Consider the following 15,354-nt stretch of genomic DNA (forward strand, 5'->3'; position numbering starts at 1 on the left):
CAGTGCATTTAAGCACTTTTTGAAACAAGTTTTAAAAGTTTTTGCCTTAAAAATATTCCTACATATATTCAGTATTTAATTATTTTAGCTAAAAATGTGTACATCACAAACAAAAATTTTGAATCACAATTTCAACTGACCTGACTGTAAGTAACCTGATATGAAATTGCAGAAATTACCATTCAACGTTGATATAGAGTCATCGAGGAAGACATAATGGAAACGAACCCATCAACCCAACTTTCCCATGCCAACCAGGTTTCCTAAATTGAACTAGTCCCATTTGCCTGAATTTGACCAAAATCCCTCTAAATCTTTCCTTTCCATGTATCTATCCAAATGTCTTTCAAATGTTGTAATTGTACTCACCTTTACTACTTCCCATGGTAGCTCGTTCCATATATGCGCCACCCTCAGTATGAAAAAAGTAATCCTCCACTCCCATTTAAATCTGTCCCCTCTCACCTGAAGCTTATTCTGTCTAGTTTTGGAGATCCCTATCCTGAGGAAAAGACCTTAGTATTCATGTTAACAATCCTCCTCATGATTTTATAAACCTCTATAAGCTCACCTGCTCCTACACTCCAGGGAAACAAGTCCCAACCTATCCAGTCTGTCCTTATGATTCAAGCCATCTAGTCCTGATAACACGCTTGTAAATGTTTTTTGCACCCTTTCTAGTTATATTACATTTTCTTAGACGAGAATTATACGCAGTACTCCAAATGTGGCCTAATGCTGTCTTGAACAGTTGTAACATGATGTCCCAACTCCTGTTTTCAGTGCTGTAACTGATGGACACAAGCATGCCAAACATCATCTTCACCTTCCTGTCTAGCTGTGATGTCAATTTGAAGGAACTATGTGTCTGCACACCTAGATCTCTCTGTTTAACAACACTCCCCATGACCCTACAATTAATTGGGCTGGTCCTGCCCTGGTTTTTCTTACCAAAATGTAACATCTAACATTTGTCTAAATTAAATACCATCGCAATTCTGCCTTTCCTTGGCCCAGTGGACTAGTTGATAAAGATCCAATTGTATTCTTAGATAATCTTCTTTATTATCCACTTTACCACCAATTTTGATGTCATCTGCAAACTTCCTAACAAAGCCTCCTATATTCTCATCCAAACTGTTTATATAAATGACACATAACTGTGGATCCAGAAACAATCCTTGTGGCGCACAGGTGGTCAGAGGCTACCAGTCTGAACCACAACCCTTTGCAACCACCCTCTGTCTCCTAGTCTCAAGCCAATTTTGCTAGCTCTCCCTTGATCTCATGTGATCTAGCCTTACAAAAACATATACCTTGGCAAAGGCCTTGCTAAAGTCCATGTGGATAATGTCTACTGTGCTGCCTGTATCTATCATCTTGGCCACCTCTTCAAAAGACTCAATCAAGTTTGTGAGACATGATTTCCCATGCACAAAGCTATGCTGACTATCCCTAATCAGTCCTGCCTTTCCAAATGCATGTTGATCCCATTTCTGAGAATCCCCTCCAACAACTTACCCTTACTGATGTCAGGCTCACTGGTCTGTAACTCCCTGGTTTTTCCTGGCAGCCTTTCATAAGTAATGGCACAACATTAGCTACCCTCTATTCTTCTGGCACTTCACGCATGGCTGTCGATGATGCAAACATCTCTGCTGGGAGCTCTATAACTTCTTCCCTAGCTTCCCACAATGTCTTGGGATACACTTGATCAGGTCCCAGGGATTTATCTACCTTTATGTGCTTTAAGATCTCCAACATTTCCTCTTCTGTAATGTGGGGTCTTTCAAGGCGTCACTATTTATTTACCCAAGTTCCCTAGCTTCCGTACCTTGCTCCACGGTAAATACTGACGAGAAATTTTAATTTAGAAACTCACCCATCCCCTTTGGTTCCACATGCATGGCCTCATCGATCTTCAGGAGACTCTATTCTCTTCTTAATTACTTATTAGTTCCTAAAATGTGGAGGTGCCAGCATTAGACGGGCAGACAAGGTCAAAATTCTGACAACACCAGGTTATAGTCCAACAGGTTTATTTTAAGACATTAGCTTTTAGAATCTCGTTGCTTCTTCAGTTGTCAGTGAGAGAGCTGGCATCAGGCACAGAATTTATAAGCAAAAGATCAAAGTGTCATAGTACTGATGCCAATGTATTGAACATGCCTCAGATGGTTGTTAAATCTTTAATCAGTTAGAATCCCAGAATTTCTTTCAAGTCACTGTCCTAAGATAACAACAGTTTTATTAGTAAACCAGAGGTGACATCTCAGGTCTGACAATGTGTTTTAGGTGTGAGACCTTGTTCTGAACCTGGCTGTGTATTAACTTGGGGTCAAGCAGGTTTTATTTCCAAAGTAGGAATTAATAAAATGCCACATTGACTACAAATCATGTGTTTTTTGTGCAAAATGGAATGTATCTGCAGTTACAAACCTGCAAACGCAAATTCACCCCATAGATTTACGTGTGTATGTATGAGAGAGGGTCTGTGTGACTGTGAGAGTATGTGTATGTGAATGTTTTTCTGTGAGAGAGAGTGTGTGTATGTGTGTGAGTGTGTACGTGAGGTGTAAAATGTGGTGCAGTCACCTGTAATGCTACATGAAGCCAAGATCCCAGGTGAGCGCATCCTCATGGGAACCAAACTTAGCTATCACCCTCTGCTTGGCAACTCTGTTGTTGTGTATCCCAAAGCCTGCCTTAGAGGACGTTTACCTGAAAATTCAAGGTTGAATGCTTGACAACTGAAGAGTTTCCTCACCGGGAGGAAACATCCCAATCTGGCAATTGTTGCATGGTGTCCATTCATCCATTGTAGCATCTGCATGGTTTTGGCAGCATATCATGCCCTGGGGCATCCTTGCCTGCAGCATATGAGATGGACAATGTTGACTGAGTCACATGAGTATCTGTCATGCAAGTTGTGGATGGTGTTCCTATGTGTAATGTAACATCCATGCCAATGATCTGACATTCCTTGCAGAGGTTGCCATGACAAGGTTGTATGGTGTTGTCCTGAAGGCTGGGTAGTTTGCTACACACAGTAGTCTGCTAAAGGCTTGGCAGTCATTTAAAGGCAGGAAGTGGAGGCGTAGGGAAGGTGCTCATCGTCATTGGTAATGTGTTGAAGACTGCAAAGAATATGGTGTAGTTTCTCTGCTCCCAGGATTTACTGGATGACAAAGGGTAACTAATCGGTCATATCCCACGTCTATCTTCTGAGGAGGCCATTGTATAGTTTTATTGCTGTGACACTTCGGAACTGGTGATTGATGGGTTGAGCATCCTTTGTAGACAATCAATGTGGCATTTTATAAATTCCTACTTTGGAAATAAAACCAGCCTGACTCCAGGTTAATACACAGCCGCATTCTAAACAAGGCCTCACTCCTAAAACACTTTGTCTGATCTGGGATATCACCCCAGGTAAACTGATAAAAAACTTATTTATCTTGGGGCAGTGACTTGAAAATAATTCTGGGATTTACATATTAATCCTTGCTAACTGATTAAAGATTTTACAGCTAACTTAGGTTTGTTCAATATATTCATATCACTTCTATGACCCTTTGATATTTTGCTTATAAACTCTGCGTCTGATGCCACTCTCTCGCTGAACACCTGAAGGAGGAACAAGACTCTGAAAACTTTTAAATAATCCTGGTGAACTATAACCTGGCGTCATATTATTTTTGACCTAATATACTTGTGGAACCTCTTTGGATTTTCCTTAACCTTATCTGCAAGGCTATCGCTTCTCCCTTTTAGGTGTACTCCGACACTTGTAGTACTCCTCAAGGGATTCACTTGAACCTCGCTGTCTATACTCAATGTATGCCTCCTTTCTCTTGACCAGAGCCTTAATACCTCAAGTCATCCACATGTCCGTACTCCTTCCGGTCTTGCCCTTCACACTAGCAGGAACATGCTGACCCTGAACTCAGGTTATCTCACTTTTGACAGCTTCCCACTTGCCAGCCGTCTGTTTACCTGTGAATAACCTCTCTCAATCAACTTTTGAAAGTTCTTGTCTAATACCATCAAAATTTGCCATGCCACAATTTAGAACTTTAATTTGTGGACCAGGCTTATTCTTTTCCATAACTAATTTAAAAGCTAATAGAATTATGGTCACTGGTCCCAAAGTATTCCCCCACTAATACTCAGTCACTTGCCCTGTCTTATTTCCCGAGAAGAGGTCACGTTTTTCCCCCTCTCTAGTAGATTCATGTAAATATTCATTGAGAAAGTTTGCTTGAACACTTAAAAATTTCTCCCAATCTAAGCCCTCAACATTTTTGCAGTCACAATCTATGTTTTGCAAATTAAAATCCCATACTATTTCAACCCTATTATTCTCACAAATGTCTTCAATCACCCTATATACTTGCTATTAAATTTCCTGCTGACTGTTGGGGGGAGCCAATAGTACATTCCCATCAGAGTGATCGTCTCCCTCCTTTAACTCAATTCCACCCAACTTCACTGGACGACCTTGCAGGAATATCGTGTCTAAGTATTACCGGATATTTTACCTAATCAAAAATGCCATTCCAGCTCCCCTCTTGTCTCTCCTTCTACCCTTTCTGTAGCATCTGTACCCCAGCACATTAACGTGCTGGTCCTGGCCGTCGCTCAGCCAGGTTTCTGTTTCTTAATAGCGGTGATACCCTGGTCGCGTGCCCTAAATTGATCTGCTTTATCTATCTTTATCTTTATCTGCCCTCTTGCATTCAAATAAATGCAATTTAATTCATCAGTCTTCACTTGTTCACTGTCACACTCCTGCCTTGTCTATTTAACTTGCTGTCTTTAACTTCTTTACCAGTTTCAACCTTCTCTCTTGTCTCATTGTTGCTTAGAGTCTCATACCCTTGCCAAACTCGTTTAAACCCACTCGAGTAGCTCTGGTAAATTTCTGTAACCATCTGCAAGATTTATTTGAGTATTTAGTTTCTCTGTAAATCATAAAGAATTGCATTCAGAATCTTTTAAAACCTGTGTGTTACATAGAACATAGAACATAGAACATAGAACAGTACAGCACAGAACAGGCCCTTCAGCCCACAATGTTGTGCCGACCATTGATCCTCATGGATGCACCCTCAAATTTCTGTGACCATATGCATGTCCAGCAGTCTCTTAAATGACCCCAATGACCTTGCTTCCACAACTGCTGCTGGCAACGCATTCCATGCTTACCATTATCAGTTTAACTGTCAGAGCTTTGTTAAAGATCTTTTGGCAGAGTGGTTGTGTCCCTACCACAGTGTTCATAGAACATAGAACATAGAACAGTACAGCACAGAACAGGCCCTTCAGCCCACAATGTTGGGCCGACCATTGATCCTCATGTATGCACCCTCAAATTTCTGTGACCATATACATGTCCAGCAGTCTCTTAAATGACCCCAATGACCTTGCTTCCACAACTGCTGCTGGCAACGCATTCCATGCTCTCACAACTCTCTGCGTAAAGAACCTGCCTCTGACATCCCCTCTATACTTTCCTCCAACCAGCTTAAAACTATGACCCCTCGTGCTAGCCATTTCTGCCCTGGGAAATAGTCTCTGGCTATCAACTCTATCTATGCCTCTCAAGTCCCACCTTCACCAGAGCTGTGCCGTAACATATCTTAACAGTTTGATTAAAAGTAATTTATTGGCCTGCAAATAAGTGCAACAACGATTGCTTCATCCTGTGCCAGGGCTATTTTTGATGATGGAGTGAATTTCCTTCACAATTAATTTTAAAGAACTTGGAAACTCAAGCTAAGTTTAATTTATGCCTGATATTCAGTACTTTCAAATGAGGTTTGTCAATTTTGTGTGATTTGTTCCATATTGTTTGGATTTTTCATACTTATTCAGTGGGTGTGGGTTTCATTCGCTGGACCAGCATTTATTGCCCAAACTTAGTTGTCGTTCAGAAGTTGGTGGTGAGCGGTCTTGGAATGTGGAACAGTACAGCACAATACAGGCCCTTTGGCCCACAATATTTGTGCCAATCTATAATCCTGCTCTAACATCAAACTAACCATCATACCCTTCATTTTACTGACATCCATGTGCCTGTCCAAGAGTGGCTTAAATGTCCCTAATGTATCTGACTCAACTACCACTGCTGGCAGTGGATTCCACACACCCACCACTCTCTGTGTAAAGAACCAACCTCTGCCATCTCCCCTATACCTTCGTCCAATTCTGACAAATCTCCTCTGCACCTTGTCCACATCTACGTCCTTCCTATCACAGGTGATCAGAATTGATCACAGTATTTCAAGTGTGGTCTAACCAGGGTTTTATAGAGTTGCAGCATAACCTCGTGGCTCTTAAACTCAATCCCCCTACCAAGAAAGCACCATGTGCCTTAACAACCCTATCAACTTGGGTAGAAACTTTGAGGGATCCATGGACATGGGTCTCAAGATTCCTCTGTTCCTCCACAATACCAAGAATCCTGCCCTTATCCCTGTATTCTGCATTCAAATTCAATCTTCCAAAATGAATTACTGCACACTTTTCCGGGTTGAATTCCACCTGCCACTTCTTTGCCTCGCTATGCATCCTGTCAATGTCTAGTTGCAACTGACTACAGCCCTCCACGCTATCCACAACTCCACCAAGCTTCGTGTCATCAGCAAACTTACTAACCCACCCTTCCTCTCCTCATCCAAGTCATATATAAAGATCACAAAGAACAGGGGTCTCAGAACAGATCCCTGTGGAACACCACCAGTCACTGAGCTCTCGGCTGATTACTTTCCATCTACTACCACCCTCTGTTTTCTATTGGACAGCCAATTCTGTATCCAGACAGCTGCATTCCCTGAATCCCTTGCCTGCTTACTCCTTAATTCAGTAAGGCTTGTGAGGCATGCCCCTCACAAAGCCATACTGACTACCTCTAATCAAACTATACTTTTCCAAACAATCATAAATTCTGTCTCTCAATCCTCTCCAATAATTTGCCCACCACATACGTAAGACTGATCCATGACTATTGTAAAGGTCAGGGAGTTGTGATCATTATTACCAAAATGCTGTCCATGACTATAGTAAAGGTCAGGGAGTTGTGATCATTATTACCGAAATGCTCTCCCACTGAGAGATTGGAGACCTGGCCTGGTTCATTGGCATGGACCAAATCCAATATGGCCTTCCCTCTAGTCGGCTTATCTACGTATTGAGACAGGACTCCTTCCTAGTCACACCTGATAAAATCTGCCCCATCCAAGCTATTTGCAGTAAGGAGTTCCAGTCGATATTAGGGAAGTTGAAGTTAGCCATGTCAACAAACCTATGTCTTCTTGAAGTACTGTGATGTACTAGGTGTAGATAGGCCCACAATGCTGTTAGAGAGGAAATTCTAGAATTTGCCCCATCCAAGCTATTTGCAGTAAGGAGCTCCAGACTGACAGGTCTGTAATTCCCAGGGTTTTCCCTATTCACTTACTTGAACAACAGAATAACATTTGCCATTCTCTAATCATCAGTGTTTTGCAGTCTTTGCGGAAACCAGTGTCTGTAGCCAATTCTTGACATTGTGTGGAATGAATTGATTTGGCTGAAGATGAATACAATTGTTTCTGCTTTGGCTTTTTACCTGCTATGGTGGGCTCCACATCGGAGGAAGGTGATTTTTGTGTGTTAATACCCAGTTCCACCTCACCTGTAAACAACTTATCCCTCAGCTTAAACCTGTGCCTTCTGTTCTTAGACAAATTTGCATAGGGAGGCAATTCTCACTATTCACACCGTTTATGTCTCTCAATTTTGTATACCTGAATCAGACCACTGCTCAGCCTCCTTTTCTCCAAGGAAAACAAACAAAGCCTATCCAGTCTGCCCTCATGACTGAGACATGTCATTCCAGGCAACATCCTGGTGAACCTCCTTTGCAGTCTCTGAAGTGTATTCACTTCTTCCGGATAGTGTGGCAACCAGAACAGCATACAATACTCCGCCTGTGGCCTAACCAACGTTTTATAAAGTTGGGAGCAAGGGAGATTTGCTCCCATATTCTACACCATGACTAATGAAGACGAGCATCCCAGATGCCTTCTTCACCAAGCTCCCTTTGTTCCTCAGGACTTAGAACATAGAACATAGAACATAGAACATAGAACAGTACAGCACAGAACAGGCCCTTCAGCCCACAATGTTGTGCCGACCATTGATCCTCATGGATGCACCCTCAAATTTCTGTGACCATATGCATGTCCAGCAGTCTCTTAAATGACCCCAATGACCTTGCTTCCACAACTGCTGCTGGCAACGCATTCCATGCTCTCACAACTCTCTGCGTAAAGAACCTGCCTCTGACATCCCCTCTATACTTTCCACCAACCAGCTTAAAACTATGACCCCTCGTGCTAGCCATTTCTGCCCTGGGAAATAGTCTCTGGCTATCGACTCTATCTATGCCTCTCATTATCTTGTATACCTCAATTAGGTCCCCTCTCCTCCTCCTTTTCTCCAATGAAAAGAGACCGAGCTCAGTCAACCTCTCTTCATAAGATAAGCCCTCCAGTCCAGGCAGCATCCTGGTAAACCTCCTCTGAACCCTCTCCAAAGCATCCACATCTTTCCTATAATAGGGCGCCCAGAACTGGACGCAGTATTCCAAGTGCGGTCTAACCAAAGTTTTATAGAGCTGCAACAAGATCTCACGACTCTTAAACTCAATCCCCCTGTTAATGAAAGCCAAAACACCATATGCTTTCTTAACAACCCTGTCCACTTGGGTGGCCATTTTAAGGGATCTATGTATCTGCACACCAAGATCCCTCTGTTCCTCCACGCTGCCAAGAATCCTATCCTTAATCCTGTACTCAGCTTTCAAATTCGACCTTCCAAAATGCATCACCTCGCATTTATCCAGGTTGAACTCCATCTGCCACCTCTCAGCCCATCTCTGCATCCTGTCAATGTCCCGCTGCAGCCTACAACAGCCCTCTACACTGTCAACGACACCTCCGACCTTTGTGTCGTCTGCAAACTTGCTGACCCATCCTTCAATTCCCTCGTCCAAGTCATTAATAAAAATTACAAACAGTAGAGGCCCAAGGACAGAGCCCTGTGGAACCCCACTCACCACTGACTTCCAGGCAGAATATTTTCCTTCTACTACCACTCGCTGTCTTCTGTTGGCCAGCCAATTCTGTATCCAAGCAGCTAAGTTCCCCTGTATCCCATTCCTCCTGACCTTCTGAATGAGCCTTCCATGGGGAACCTTATCAAATGCATGCATTCAATCACTTCCATGCATTGTGTATGCCCTTCTCTTAATAGACCAACCAGAATATCTCTGGGATTAAATTCCGTCAGTCTGATATCACTCAGCTGGTAAAATAGACAGTCGCCTGTGACCATCCTATCACTAGCAACAACACCATCAATTTTTGTGTCAGCTGCAAACTTACAAATTATGCTTCCTAGATTCATTGATTAATTTAAATAACAAACAGTAAGAGTCCCTGCAATGAGCGCTGTAATACACCTCTGGTCATGGGCTTCCAATTTAAAAAAAAGCCCTCCACCATCACCACCATATCTAAGGGTCTGGAGTCACACATACCAGATCAGGTAATAATGACTGATTTTCTTCTTTAAAGGATTTTTGCAAGCCAGATGAGGTTTACAAAAATGGCATCATGATCATCGTTAATACAATGAGCTTTCTACCAAATGGCATCATGGGATTTGAACTCATGTCACCAGGGCATCATCCTGGACTACTGGATTACTTTCTAGCGGCACTCCCAATACACTACTGCCATGCATTGGGAACTATTGGGGAGGGCTAATTTCAGCAAGTTGAGAGATCTACCCAGAGTCTGTTGAACAGAAATATAACGGAGTAATGACTAACTTCAGATGTTGTTGAGATGCATTCCGAAAAGGTGAAAAAGGGAAGGCAAACAAAGTTTTTAACATGACAAGAGATCAGAATTCACCGAATCTTAAATTTGTTACAGTGCAAGAGGAGGTTAGATTAGAATAGATTCCCTATAGTGTGGAAACAGGCCCTTCGGCCCAACAAGTCCACACTGCCGCTTGAAGCATCCCACCCAGACCCATTCCCCATAACCCCCACAACCCTGAACACGATGAGCAATTTAGCATGGCCGATCCACCTAGCCTGTACATCTTTGGACTGTGGGAGGAAACCGAAGCACCTGGAGGAAACCCATGCAGAACAGAGAGAATGTGCAAACTCCATGCAGACAGTTGCCCGAGGCTGAAATTGAACCCGGGTCCCTGGCGTAGTGAGGCTGCAGTGCTAACCACTGAGCCACCGTGCCGCCCATAAATTTAATTTTGGCCTTTAAATTTATAGGCTTGGTATTATCATAGAATTCCTACAGTGTGGAAACAGGCCATTCGGCCCAACAAGTCCATTCCACCCCTCCAAAGAACATCCCATCCAGACCCATTCTCCCGCCCCTGCATTTTTCATGTCTAACCCACCTAACCTAAATATCCCTGGATACCACAGGCAATTTAGCATGGCCAGTCCACCTAGCCCGTACATCTTTGGACTGTGTGAGGAAACCAGAGCACCCCAGGTATTTGGCACATCTTGTTTGCATCAACTGCTGTGCTAGCTTTGCCCCCATAACCTTGTGTGGTGTTCCATTTCAAGTAGCCATCTGACTCCCTTTTCAAACCTTCCAGTAAACCTGCCTTTATCTATCACATAACGTATTTCCGGACCTAAGCACTCTTAGATGCATGAGTACCACATGAAGAAACTTATTCTTATATTGTTTTATCTTCTTTTGCCAATTTAATTCTGCTTATACCGTTAAGCCTCTTTTTTCTTGATTCTTTCTCTAATGGAAACAATTCCTTCATATTTACTTTGTCCAGACACTTCATGATTTTGAACTTGGGTTAAATTGCCTTATGACCTTCTTCTCTGCATGAAAACAGTCCTGACTTCTCCAATCTATCTTTACAAGTGAATTAAGTCTGAGAGTAGGATAAAACATGGAAATGGGTATATGATCGATGCCAGTTTAACTATACAAGGAAGAAATGGGCTGTGAATATGTACAGAGAAAGGAATGAAGCATGGAGAAAAGATGAGAATTGTTTTTGATAGTTAACATAAACAGGAATATGAAGGTCTTCCATAGAATCCCATTGAATCTCTACAGTGTGGAAACAACTGTTCAGTCCAACAAATCCACACCGACCCTCCAAACAGCATCCCATCCAGACTCATCCCCTTACCCTATCCCTGTAACCCTGCATTTCCCATGGCTATTGTACCTGACCAATACATCCTGAACACTATGGCTAATTTACGTCGGCCAATCCCTGGAACATGTGTATCTTTGGACTATTGGAGGAAACCGGAGCACCTGGTGGAAGTCCACGCAGACACGTGGAGAAATTACAAACTCCATACTGACAAACATCTGAAAACATTTTAACATTAAAGGGTTCTGTGAGTAATAAGGCTAATTAGGGAGCAAGCTGAAGATCTATTAGTGGAATCAGAAGGTATGGAAAAGATACAGAATCAGTTGTTTGCGTTAGTGTTTACGAAGGAAAAGGATTTTGCCAAATCTACTGCAAACGAGTAGGCTATCAGTGATGAAGTAAAAATAGATGAAGAGTAAATGATGGGCCATTAAGTATATTCATTACTGAGATAGATGGTTTTTAATCAATAACAGGTTAAAAGTTTATGAGGATAAAGCAGAAAATTAAGTTGAGCATTATCTAATTAGACATGATCTCATTGACTGGCAGAGTAGACTTGTTAGGCCGAGTAGCCTACTTCTATGACTTGCAATCTTTGTAGAAAGATTGGTGATACTTCAATTAGATAAACGGCTCAATCCACATGGATTCATCCTAGGTTCCTGAAGAAAGTAAGGATTAGAATTGTGAAGTAGCTGGCTACCACCTTCCAATCAAGTAGTATCAGAGAATTGTAATTGTTGCACCCTTGTTCTAAAAAGGTCAGAAGACTAAATGATACAATTACAAACCAGTAATTTAGTGTGGCGTGATGGTGAAGCCTTGGTAGACAATGATCCAAGAGAACATGGACAGCCATTTATTTAAGTGAGCTAACACAAATTTGTTGAGGACAAATATTTGTTCGAAAAATTTGAATTTGACACATTGGATCAAAACGACGCAACTCTTGATCGACCTTACCAATTACACAATTTCAAAAACGGAGGGCAAAAAGTGAGATTTTGAGCTGCAGCCAGAAGAACAATTATGCTCTGACCTCATCCAGCAGTTAGATTTGTGGCCTAATATTTTACTGCTTATACCTTATCAGGGTAATAAATTGTGCAATACATGGTGTAATTCTCCTCTTCTTTATAAAGTAGCATTAGTCAGCATAATGCGAGCAACACAGCAGCTAATTAACTCTTCATTGAATGAGACATTCACACCATACAAATACATGGGAATGACTATCTCCAACAAGTGAAAATCTAACCATTGTTGTCTGAAATTCACTGGCATTTCCATCTTTAAATACTCGTATCAACATCATTGACCAGATGCTGAACTAGATCAGCATGTAAATACTCTGGCAACAAGAGCTGATCAGTGGATTGCAATTCTGTGGCAAGTAATTCACCTCCCAACTCTCTAAAGTTTGTTCACTATCTGCAAAACATAAGTGAATTGTGTGATAGAATACTCCCCACTTGCCTGGATGAGTCTAGTTTAAAAAACACTGAACTTAGCACCATACATGAGGAACCCATTGATTGACACCCTACCCGTGACCTTCAACATTTACATCTTCTGACAGTGCACCCAATGGCAGCAATGTGTACCATTGACAAATGTGTTACAGTCACTCACCTAGTTTCCTTCAACAGCATCATTTGAACCTGTAACCATCATTCACTAGCTGCCCTCCAAACCATGAACTATCCTGACTTGCATGTTATAAGACCAATTCCAGTGGTGTCGCTGGGTCAAAATCTTGGAACTCCATTTTTTATTGCACCGTGGATGTTTCAATGCTCCAAGAACTGTAATGCTTCAAGATTGCAGCTCACGACCACCACCTCCATGGCAATTAGGGAGTGGGCAACAAATATTGGGCCAGCCAGCAACACCATGAACAGAGTTTAAAAAGTTATTTCTGTCACACTTTCTGGACTTGTATTTTTGTCGTGCCTACCTTTGTCGATGTACTGAAACTTACTATTTCTAAGACTGCTTTCATGTTTTCCTTGTTTTCATATCATGAACTCCAGTGTGTATTCCTTACAGATATGGATACCAAAATCATAGCTGTTGTGATTCCCTTTGTCGCTTTCCTGTGTGAGTGAATTGTCTATTTGAGATAACAGAAGTAAAATTGTGCTTCTTGGTCCCACTGAACCAGGTACATCACCTGGCTTGTTACTCATTTCTGACTGTGACTTGGTGTGACAAAAGCAAGGAGAAATAACTTATGTTTATTTAGCATGTTTCATCGCCTTGTGGCGACCTAAAGTGCCAAGGAATTTATTAAGTGCTTTTGAAGCATTGTGACATTAGAAGATTCCCTTTCTTTGTCTTAGGGTGGAATTTGATGACCTCCTACACAGCAAGTTAGGCAGTTAAACAGTGTTCTGCTTTCCCACTTAGCACTGGTTAAATCTACGTACGGGCCTCCTCCTGCCAACTTGAGTATTCACTCAGTGGTGAGGTGGGGTCTGCCTTGCAGGAAGTCTGGAAAGTAAATCCTGTTGGTGTTTTGGGTGGAGTCACTTCCCCTGCCATCAGTCATCTGTGGCTGACCCTATAAGGAATCCTGGGCTTTGTTGTTGTACTGGCAGCAGCCACCACCTCCCTCTTAACCCTGATCTCATCAGACTCTGAGCAGTTGTACGTGCTGAAAGGCCTACATTTACTTGTATGTCTTGTGGCCCTATGGTCTCCTTGATTTGTTCTGCCAAGGTAGATCTGTTTGAAGTATCTTCAGCCAGAAGGCAAGACCCATGTTTCTTCAATAAGTACCTCCTTTTGGCCTTCATTCCTCTAAAAGTCTTTCAGTTACTTTCTTCAGAAAATACTCAAGCTGTAGAATATCTCCAGACCAACCTTGTTGCCTTTTCTTGATGTTCACTCTCAATCTTTGTTTTTCCCCTTCTGCATTGACCTTGTGTTGTCTCCAACTGACCCACTATATCCTTCTTCAGGATCATTGTTTACAAACTTCTGGTCTTTTAATATCTACACAAGGGCATTTAGAAAGAGCTCTTAACATTTGACCACAGTTTTATTGCTGTATCAGCCGAAATGGTGGATCTATCAAAGACTGGCTACTACTGGGCTATAATACAAACTACAGCAAGTAAAACATTAGCCTCTGATCTTTCTGTTGATCTTTCATTGCACAAAAAATAGGTTGATTAAATAATCTGTCTCAGTGACCTTGTTGTATATTTATACATTTGAATTTCCTTACAGGCTGTTGGTGGGCCTACACTTCGAGTACTGTGTATAGGTTTGGCTCCCATCTTTTAAATGTACTTATGAAATGTCTTTTTCTTAAGATTAGCAGTCCAAAACTAAAGGACATAAGTTTAAAGTGAGAGAGGAAAGATTTAAAAAGGACCTGAGGGGTAACTTTTTCACACAGATGATGGTACATATATGGAGGGTAGAGGAAATGGTGGAGGCAGGTACAATTACAACATTTAAAAGACATCTGGATGGGTATATGAATCGGAAGCGGTTAGAGGGATATGGGCCAAATGCTGGCAAATGGGACCATGTTAAATTAGGATGTTTGGTTGGCACAGATGATTTGGACCAAAGCGTCTTTTTCCATGCTGTTTGAGTCTATGATTCTAAGACTGTAGCAGATTCCCACATGGCAAGGTCCCACAAACAGCAATGAGGTAATGACCTTGTAATCTGCTCAGTTACATTGATTGAGGATAAATGTTTTCCAGACGACTTTAGAGAGTTCTGCTAATCTTCTTTGAAAGAGTCCCCAGGATTTTTTCAAGCAACTGAGAGAGCGAACTCAGAGTGCAATGCCACATCAGTTCTGCACTTGCAGTGTCAACTTAAATTTTGTATTAAGTCTGCAGTGGGGCTAAACTCCACGATCATCCAACTCAAGGCTTAGAGTAATATCACTGACACATGGCTGATTCTGAAATTCACACAAAGGTAAGGCTTTTAATTAATATTTTGTGTTTATGTATTGAATCATTGGTAAACATTTTGTGACTAATGTGTTGAGTGCTTATTTTATGTTAGATGCTCACAGCTGGCAATTGGATATTTTGTTCCAAGTAAAGTGGTTTTAGTTTAAATCTTGTGTGAAGTGAAGTAGCTTGACTTATTGTGCTTGCC

General features: G+C 41.8%; 1 protein-coding gene across 4 annotated transcripts in view; it reads left to right on the forward strand.

Annotated features, from left to right (window-relative positions):
• The window catches only part of abcc4 (ATP-binding cassette, sub-family C (CFTR/MRP), member 4), a 492,919-nt gene that overhangs the window by 365,671 nt on the left and 111,894 nt on the right, over nucleotides 1-15,354 (forward strand). The gene's annotated exons all lie outside the window — the stretch shown is intronic.

Source organism: Stegostoma tigrinum, chromosome 6 (genome assembly GCF_030684315.1).
Source record: "Stegostoma tigrinum isolate sSteTig4 chromosome 6, sSteTig4.hap1, whole genome shotgun sequence".
Taxonomy (NCBI): Eukaryota; Metazoa; Chordata; class Chondrichthyes; order Orectolobiformes; family Stegostomatidae; genus Stegostoma; species Stegostoma tigrinum.